The following is a 9,817-nucleotide window of genomic DNA, read 5'->3' as shown; positions in this document are numbered from 1 at the left end:
ATGCCTGAGTAAGCTAATGTTGAACTCTTTTTGGGGAAAGTTTGGACAAAACACGAGACACACCTCAACAAATATAATAAAAGACGCCAAAACCCTATACGAGCTACTGCTTAACCCAGACAAAGAGGTTAAAAGTCTATTGACTTTAAACGATGATACCATCTTAGTCAAATCAGAAGATATTGCAGAAAACGAGATCGCTCACAAGCATACAAACGTGGTTATAGCATGCTATACTACGACTATGGCACGCCTTCACCTCTTAAAACATCTCGAAATGGTGCGAGACCTATGTTTTTATATGGATACCGATAGTCTTATCTACCTCTCGCCAGATGGAGTTCCTATACTTCCTACAGGAGATTATCTTGGTGAGCTAAAGAATGAGCTAGAGCCGTACGACAAAGACGCTTACATTTGTGAGTTTGGAAGCGCTGGTGCGAAAAATTATTCGATGAATATTTATGATCCCGCAACAGAAAAGATCACTAACATAATTAAAGTTAAAGGTTTTTATTTAAATTCGTCTACTGAGAACCACGTAAATTTCGATATAATGAAAAAGTTGTTAGGTGTAAACAACGATGGTAAACCAGAAATGAACTCTGTACAAGTACCGATTGGCCCCCAAATCCGACGTTTACCTAATCATACTTTAATTACCATTGATCAAACTAAAACATATCAAGTCGTCGTCGATAAAGTAAGAGTTTTCCCAGACTACACCACAGCCCCTTATGGGTATCTTAAGTAAATCTGTAAAATTAATTTGTATATATAATTTTTGTATTTTTAATTAATTGGGGTTTTGTCTGCAGACATCTTTTTTCCAAATATATGTTTTTTTAATTTTCAATGTTTCTTTTATATGTTAATTGTGATTAGTTTTATTACGATTAGAATAAATTTGTCAATAATAATTTTCACTTTATATTATGGTCTTTATATAAATTTATTCCTACAAAACCATCTTTTGTTATAAGCCTATACAATCAATCAATCAAATACTGACAGGTAAAGTGAGGAGAACGGGAAAACCCGCCCCCTCGACCTTGAGTGGCCGCCATCTTGAAATACTCCATACTGGCTGCACACTCTCTACTATTAGAGGACAAAACGATTCTGTCTACAGTTAGTTTGCTCTATGATGATGTTAAAAGTATATGTTATAACTGTCTCGGTTCAAAGCTTTGTCCACATTAGGCTTGCGCTAGAGTGTTCGCGCCTTCGACTATTTGCATCTTCGCAACAGATCACGAAACTATTTGCGCTACTGTTCAGATATTTGCTAATATTTGGCTTTTCTTATTCTGATAGTCAATGAAATTTGAGCAATCAGTACCATCTACGTTATTAATATTTATTAATAGTGACTCGACGGGGTTTCTGAGCTGCAAGCTGCTTAACTCTGCCATTGTGAAAAAGTAACAAAAAGGAAACTAATGTACGGCGTCCACACCCCATCCTTCCTCTCGACTGTGATTGGTGCTTTTCTCGCGAAGGCGCGAAACTCTTGGCCTTGTCGCAAGAAATTTGTAACTTCGCGAGGTGAGGACGCAAAGTAGCGAAAACCAAATGTGGACAGTAGTGCGATCTTCCAAACAGCAAAGCGAAGCTGTGAACGCGCAAAATGTGTCAGTCTGGGCAGGCCTTAACACTGTTGCATATGCAGCCACCATATTCACGAAGCAGACGATGCTAATCAAGGTCTTTGCCAATAACAGTTAGAGCTCAGCATTTTCTATCCATTATCCACAAATTGGTTGATAAAATATTATTTATACACAAACTTGTGGATTATAATACGATTTAACATGTAAGTTCTGTCATTAGGACATCATCTCTCACGAAGAGCTGTCGTGAGAAATCTTTGAAGGAGGGAAAAATGTTCAATGCCGGGTTTCTCTGCAGCGAACGTGCTAGGCCTCTGTTTAGGCTATACAATTTTAATACCACTTGAGATGAGACTGATGGCTGACCAAATCGGACATACATACATTTCAACCGTAACATAGAATCTTGGATCCTTAGAGAGAGATAATGTCCAATGGTTCGGTGGAAAATTTTCGAGTATGGATGAAGATAAAATAACGTGGATAATGAATAGATACTGCACTTTGGTTGGAAAAGTTTGAGCTACTTCCAATACAAGTTAGGGTATAGCGACGGACTATAGGGGGTCCGTTTAGAGGCGTCTTTCTCGGGGGAGCGAAAGTAAGAATGATCCTACCTGTAGTGAAGGGCTCGGGCTATTTATAGTTTTTGGGCTGATTTTTTACCTTAGAAAGGCGAGTAGATGATTGGTTAAAGGGAAGGGTCAGGTCAATCATCCGATGACGTACGGGGTATGGTGCCACAAAGATGATAAGATGTTTTACAAAAGAAAATAAATACAAAAAATACAGGAATTGAAGAATGAGTAAGTTGACAAAGAATATAACATAAGGTTATAAACTGAAGTAAAGGTGGATTTAGCGAGGAATTATTTGAATTTTAAGTTAAGTGTTATTGCGATTTAACATGAGCCTGCCTTAAAAGTTTTATTTAGAAACTTACTTCAATTAGGGGTCGATGAATGAAAACTATAATGGTGTGGCCACGTAGCTCCTGATAAATGTCCATGAATCTTTCCCTATTCCTGCCATTGTTAGAATGAGTTATTGAAATTTAATCATAGAAATTTACTAGAAAGGTACTAACATTAATTTTCCTGTTTGAACAACACTGTAGTCAAAATGCTCAACTCTGCAGTCCAATGGACATTTTGATTGACATAATTCCATAATATTCCTTTTATTGACTGAAAAGCAATTCGCTGGAAAAATATGGGAACATCATTTCTACATCCTACATGCTAGCATTAATTTATATAAATACAAAGTGTAGATAATACGAAAAGTACTTTATATACACATCCATGATGCTAGAAACTTTTGATCGATTACCACTTTGTCAAAAAAGAAAGCCAAGAAATCAAAAATCATAAAGAAACAACTGTTTGACTTTTTGCGTATTATTATAGTCGAACCAGAATAGTGTTGAAATTTATTTTCGAGGAATTGTACCGAAATTTATTTTCGAGGAATTGTACCGAAATTTATTTTCGAGGAATTGTACCGAAATTTATTTTCGAGGAATTGTACCGAATAGAATTGAATCGAAATTTAGCGTCAAATAAAACATTTTAGTATCGAGGGTACCAAACCCGCATTTGGAATTGAGCCTATAATTTTTTGGATGGAGGCGAAACGAATGCTGTCGAAAATTATCTAATGCGACTAGTATCGAAAAGATTTGCAATTAATTAAAATTTCTTATTTAGTAATTTAATCTCCCAAATATTGGGCTGTATGCACAGTGAACCAAACACATGGAGATCTGATTGATTGGTTGGTTAGTGTAGGTACTGAGAGGAGAGTGTTTGCTTCTCATTTTATAAGGCATCTACAGCCAAGGGCTGGAAACTGTGAACAAAGCGCATTTCTTGTTTTTGTTTATCAACTCTTAGTTTCAGACCTGAATTTGAAACTTGCAGCCGGCGACATAGTTCAAATTTTCGAATTTGGCCCTTTAGAAGAAACCTTTGGCCAACCCTACATTAAACCTATATTCACAGTTACAGGGGGAACTGTCTCGAAGCGATTCATGCCACTTCCGAAGTTAATTTAGACTAAAACTTGTAATCGAGAATCTTGTTAAAACGCTGATTTTTGAAGTTGCTTCGTGAACCAACTTAAAGCTGATTTCGAAGCTATACAGGGTGTTTCTGAAAAGTCCATCACAAATTAAGGGGCGTGTTTATGGGACCAAACTGAGCGGAAAGTACCAAAGAACATGGGGTGTACAACATTTTGTTACGGAGATATGGCCTTCCAAACATTCGCCCCTAAAACAAGGAAATATCCAAAAATGAGGAGTAACACTTAAGACCGACTAACCAGCTTGTTTAAAATTACTAGACAATTTCAATAGCCTTTAATCGAACAATTGATTTCTACCTTTACTAATCAGAAGCGTATAAATGAGTAGAAGTATGCCTACGGTGGTAATGTAAAATTAATCCCAAGTGACATGATGTTTCAAGATCTTCCCAGCACCAAGTAAAATGGTTCTGATTGAAGGGACTTTTATTAGCACAGCGTAAACAACGTTATTTTCAGGAATTAGTCCAAATGTCCACGGGCGGCATTACAAAAACGAGGCAGTCTTTCGAATGATACTTGGACATGTTGGAAGATCCCTGGCTTGTTCCTGTTATCTCAAACCGTAAAAAGCTACGCAAATCTTCATCATCACGGACAACACTCTTGTACGTTAGGTATGACCTTGAGAAAACCTAAAAGGACATCTCGAATGTATTTGAAAAACCCATCTCCAATTAAGGGGCGTGTTGTTTGTTTCCATTAGAGTAAACTCGCCCAGAGAACAATTACAATGCAGAGCCACGTTTCGGCGTTAATGGCCCACAAAGGTGGTCCCAAAAACAAGAACAAACTTTAATTTGTTTCGTTCAGTAAGTGTTTCATGTGTCATAGATAAAACGCCATGATTAATGCACGAAGAAAATGAATTTATTGACAAGTTTTAACATTTAATTGCAACTAGTTACAAAAATTGTTCAAAGTGTTCACCACCCGCGTTAAGGCACACATTAGCACGTCTTACAAATGATTCCCTTACACGTTGAAAAATGCCTGGAGTTTCGCGAATTGTTTGACAGCCGTGAATTATTCGTCGACGTAGCTCTTCAACATCGGGCACTTCAGTCTGATAAACTAAGTCTTTCAGGTGGCCCCAAAGAAAGAAATCACAAGGGTTCAGATCGGGTGATCGAGCAGGCCACTCCACAGGTCCACCTCGACCTAACCACCGCAAAGGGAAGGTCGCGTTAAGATAATTTCGGACCGCGATGCTGAAATGTGGTGGTGCACCATCGTGCATGAACCACATTCTGTTTACCAAACCTAAGGGTACGTCTTCGAGTAGTTCCGGTAAATCGTCCCGTAAGAACTGCAAGTAAGCCACACCGTTTAACCTGGGCTCTAGGAAATATGGCCCAATTAAATTGTCACCCACAATACCACACCACACGTTTAAACTGAATTGTACTTGGTGACTTCTAACGCAAGTTGCGTGGGGGTTTAGCTGGGACCATTGATGTTTATTATGTAAGTTAATAATACCATCCCGTGAAAAGTTAGCTTCGTCAGTAACCAACAAATCCCGTGGGAAATCGATATCGTTTACTTTAGCCAGAAACCACTGACAAAACGCCGTGCGTCGTGGGTAGTCCGCTGGATTCAAACCTTGAACTTTTTGAACATGGAAAGGATGAAACCGGTGGCTTCTGAGGATTTTCCACACGAGCGTGTGGTTTACGCCTAATCGGCGACCAACTTGGCGGGTACTTGATTCAGGCTCGTCCTCGAAAATGGCGGGAACTTCGTCTTCTACGGCCTCTGGGATGGCTCTCGCTCTAGGTTGAGGTCCAGCCGGTTGGATTCGTCCATCTTGCCTCAAACGTCTGTCCACAGCCTCGAACGTCAGTCGATTTGGTAGTCGCCTCTGCGGAAATCTTTCCTGATACAAGCGTACAGCTGCAGCGGCATTCCCCTCGGCTAGTCCATACATTAGGTGCATATCCGCATATTCGGCATTTGTGAAGAAAGGCATTGTAACAGACTTCGTTGAATTATGAGTTTAATAAAACAAACACATGTACGTGAAACCTCTTTTATTCCTTTCTTAAAAAACAAAGTGCTCTGTTTTTTAAGAATAGGCGAAGTTCTCACTATTTTCGAGGACGATCCAAAAACAAGCAGCCGCCAATTGGTTTGCTGATTAAGAAAAAAACCACACGCAACTTGCGTTAGAATTCACAAAGTACAATTCAGCTTAAACGTGTGGTGTAGTATTGTGGGTGACAATTCAATTGGGCCATATTTCCTAGAGCCCAGGTTAAACGGTGTGGCTTACTTGTAGTTCTTACGGGACGATTTACCAGAACTACTCGAAGACGTACCCTTAGGTTTAATAAACAGAATGTGGTTCATGCACGATGGTGCACCACCACATTTCAGCATCGCGGTCCGAAAACTTGTCAATAACATTTTCTTTGTGCATTAATCATGGCGTTTATCTATGACACATGAAACACTTACTGAACGAAACAAATTAAAGTTTGTTCTTTTGTTTGGGACCACCTTTGTGGGCCATTAACGCCGAAACTTGGCTCTGCATTGTAATTGTTCTCTGGGCGAGTTTACTCTGTTGGAAACAAACAACACGCCCCTTAATTGGAGATGGGTTTTTCAAATACATTCGAGATGTCCTTTTAGGTTTTCTCAAGGTCATACCTAACGTACAAGAGTGTTGTCCGTGATGATGAAGATTTGCGTAGCTTTTTACGGTTTGAGATAACAGGAACAAGCCAGGGATCTTCCAACATGTCCAAGTATCATTCGAAAGACTGCCTCGTTTTTGTAATGCCGCCCGTGGACATTTGGACTAATTCCTGAAAATAACGTTGTTTACGCTGTGCTAATAAAAGTCCCTTCAATCAGAACCATTTTACTTGGTGCTGGGAAGATCTTGAAACATCATGTCACTTGGGATTAATTTTACATTACCACCGTAGGCATACTTCTACTCATTTATACGCTTCTCATTAGTAAAGGTAGAAATCAATTGTTCGATTAAAGGCTATTGAAATTGTCTAGTAATTTTAAACAAGCTGGTTAGTCGGTCTTAAGTGTTACTCCTCATTTTTGGATATTTCCTTGTTTTAGGGGCGAATGTTTGGAAGGCCATATCTCCGTAACAAAATGTTGTACACCCCATGTTCTTTGGTACTTTCCGCTCAGTTTGGTCCCATAAACACGCCCCTTAATTTGTGATGGACTTTTCAGAAACACCCTGTATAGTACCGAGTTTTTAGGGTATTTTTCTTTGGATGAGACCATTTTAAAGGGTATTTTTGGATATATTAACGGATATACTTATCACAAACCACAAATAGAAGCGCCTTAAATTTTGAACCGACGAAGTTGCACTCGCTTCGAACTGGCAACCAATCAAATCAACACAACACTTGAATTACACACTTGCCTTTTTGGGTTTCGTTATCCGCTTATGAAAGGAGTCGGCGAAGGTATACATCCACATTTTTCATTAAGTTTGCTCCACAGGCAATAGTAAAAACATGTCTTAAATTAAAAAAATGTATTAATGTGTAAATAATTTCATTACAACGAACATGATCACGGTAAATCAACATAGAATCATTTAGACAGAAAATAAAAGGAAGTAATATTAAAGCCTTTAACATTTCGTGCTAAATCTTGCGCATTTGGTCAAATTGATGGCACTATGGATATGTGTAAATTCAATGCAGTATTTATACTGGTGTACCCTGTAACACATGTTCCTGAATAGCAACCGCGGTTCCAAAAATAGCGGTGTAAATAAAACTGCTTTGTTAGAAATAGCCGTTGTTGTTTTGGTGGATAGTAGTGCTTAAAAAGAGTTTTGAATCATATTTATCTCTCTACACATCCACGAAGTAAAAACAAACGTAACCTTACCCATCAAGAAAGATTAAACATTATCTAACTTATTAAGAAAACACAGACCATAGTCTTAACATATCTGACCTAATAGTATTGGGGTAAATTTAACCAACCTGACCTTATAGTATTTGGATTTATATAACCATTATCTAACCTTATCTTAATTCAAAAATTCGGGATCAAATAATCAAACTTAACCGTGTCTCACGTAGTAAAATACGGGTTCAAATAACCAAACCTTGCTTGACCTAATACTTTCGTAGTTTCAAACCTGACCTGACCTATTACTATGCGGGTTCAAGTAACCACACCTAACCAATTACTAAACGGGTTCAAATAACCAAACCTTACTTGACCTAATACTTTCGTAGTTTCAAACCTGACCTGACCTATTACTATGCGGGTTCAAGTAACCACACCTAACCAATTACTAAACGGGTTCAAATAACCCCACCTAACCTAAATGATATAAATAAATAATTCTAATTGGAGTTCTACATAACACTACCTAACAAAATTTGGGTTCAAATAAAAAACCTGTCCTAGTTGGGGTTCAAAACTTCAAATGAAGCAACAAAATCCTATACCTGACATAAATATGGTTCAAATAACAGAACCTGACCATAGGGTCCTATTACTGACCTATTACTTTTGACTTCAAATAACCCAACCAATTCTGATCTAATATAACTTAAGTATTAATATAATTAATATTTTAGTGCAAATAACTCAACCTAAACTGACCTATAATTTTTTTAAGTTCAAATAACACAACATAATCCTACTGCCATAATATATTGGGGTTCCTATTTGGGTCATAACCCAAAAAGACGTCCGACTCTAAACTTTGACATTACGATGTTTACCTATCATATTTATATAGTAAAGCAATAGTGATATATGCTGTAGCTCACATGAGTATTTTTCAAATCCCGTCTGTTTAGGGAATTGCAATAACGGATAAACCGCTATTCGGGACAGTGTTTGTGATGCTCCGATGCGGCCTTACCAATTTATACAAATCGTGCCACAAATTACTATGTGTGGCACTATTTGGTACAGACTTTGGGTCTTAAATAGCCACTATGGAAATTGTAGTCTTGAAACATCTCTAAAAATGTTTCTTTTGCTCATACTAGGAGTTGACTGTGGATCTCCTTGGTCAGCTCCTTGCCTAACCGAATATCATGCAAACGTAATAGAAAGAAGGAAATACCACGATTACATTAGCACTGACGGCTTTGAATTCAATCCTTTTTTGGTACATTTTTCTGTAGTTCAAGCATTTTGTTTTATAGGGTGCTTCAAGAGAGTATATGACAGTCTGGAAAAACATTTTCTGAGTTTTTTAAGAAGAAATTCCAATATTGAGACATGTGGACGCCTTTTCGAAAACTATTTTGTAGACATTACCAAATGTCAGATAGAAGGATCTTATGTTTCTATTGGGCTCTATGTAGGCGCTGTGCACAAATATATCAACTCCGTATTCATCTTTATCAGAAGTAAAATTTGGCATTTCAACTCCAATCATAAATTCAGCAAAAAGTACCAAGGAAATATGAGTTAGGAAGATGAAGAATCATGTATCGTTCGACTACCTGTGTAGTTCATTAAGATATTTAACTGAACACCCCACATCACACTAATAACAACGCAAGGCTCGTGTCCTGAAGATACCCATGAGCTGTAATGATGTGTAAACCATTACTTATTTACACATTTAAAACCGTAACTTACCTTCTACACTGATTTATGGGAAGGCTTGTTCTATTTTCAACGGTAATGAACTGGCAGTCGTATAAAATGTCTAAGTAGTTTTCTCGATTACTCATAAACGAGAGAGCGTCATCCCCTCTTGGTGAATTCTATTGAATATATGCATTAAATGAAGCTATAAGTTAACCCAATGTATATAATTTTATCACCTTCATTTTGCAAAACCCCTCGTTCTTTCCGCAGAAATATTTGAACAATATTCTGTAAAAAAGGCTCAATGTCAAAGCAATTATGCAAATTTGAATATCTTAAAAAATACATTCCTCACACTCGAGCTCATATTTTGAAGATCACTTTTAGACCATAAAATATTTTGGTATAAATTAGAAGCTTTCCCTAAAAAAAAAGAACACATGAACATGCTGAGCCTATTTGAACTTGATGGTATACAGAATATTAGGTGTGTGACGTTTCGGTGTCTGTACCATTTAAGTGTTCATAGAACTGGAAAGTAATTTCCAAGAACACAT

At 37.6% G+C, this 9,817-nt stretch overlaps 1 long non-coding RNA gene across 2 annotated transcripts; it reads left to right on the top strand.

The window, feature by feature from the left end:
• The first annotated feature begins 3,809 nt into the window (after nt 1-3,809).
• On the top strand, nt 3,810-4,741 carry LOC149662847 (uncharacterized). 2 transcript variants are annotated; one of them, XR_016368674.1, is made up of 3 exons: nt 3,810-4,318; nt 4,408-4,513; nt 4,606-4,741. It is a non-coding gene; the product is annotated as an uncharacterized LOC149662847 (long non-coding RNA). The 2 variants fall into 2 exon arrangements; XR_016368675.1 differs by having other exon boundaries at nt 3,812-4,100; nt 4,161-4,318; nt 4,408-4,740.
• The last annotated feature ends 5,076 nt before the right edge of the window (nt 4,742-9,817 follow it).

The sequence above is a fragment of the Phalangium opilio genome, unplaced genomic scaffold (assembly GCF_054372755.1).
Source record: "Phalangium opilio isolate 3A_F unplaced genomic scaffold, DU_Popi_V2 ptg000063l_1, whole genome shotgun sequence".
NCBI classification, from domain to species: domain Eukaryota; kingdom Metazoa; phylum Arthropoda; class Arachnida; order Opiliones; family Phalangiidae; genus Phalangium; species Phalangium opilio.
Note: the sequence above shows the minus strand (reverse complement) of the source record. Positions and strands in the feature narration are given on the sequence as shown.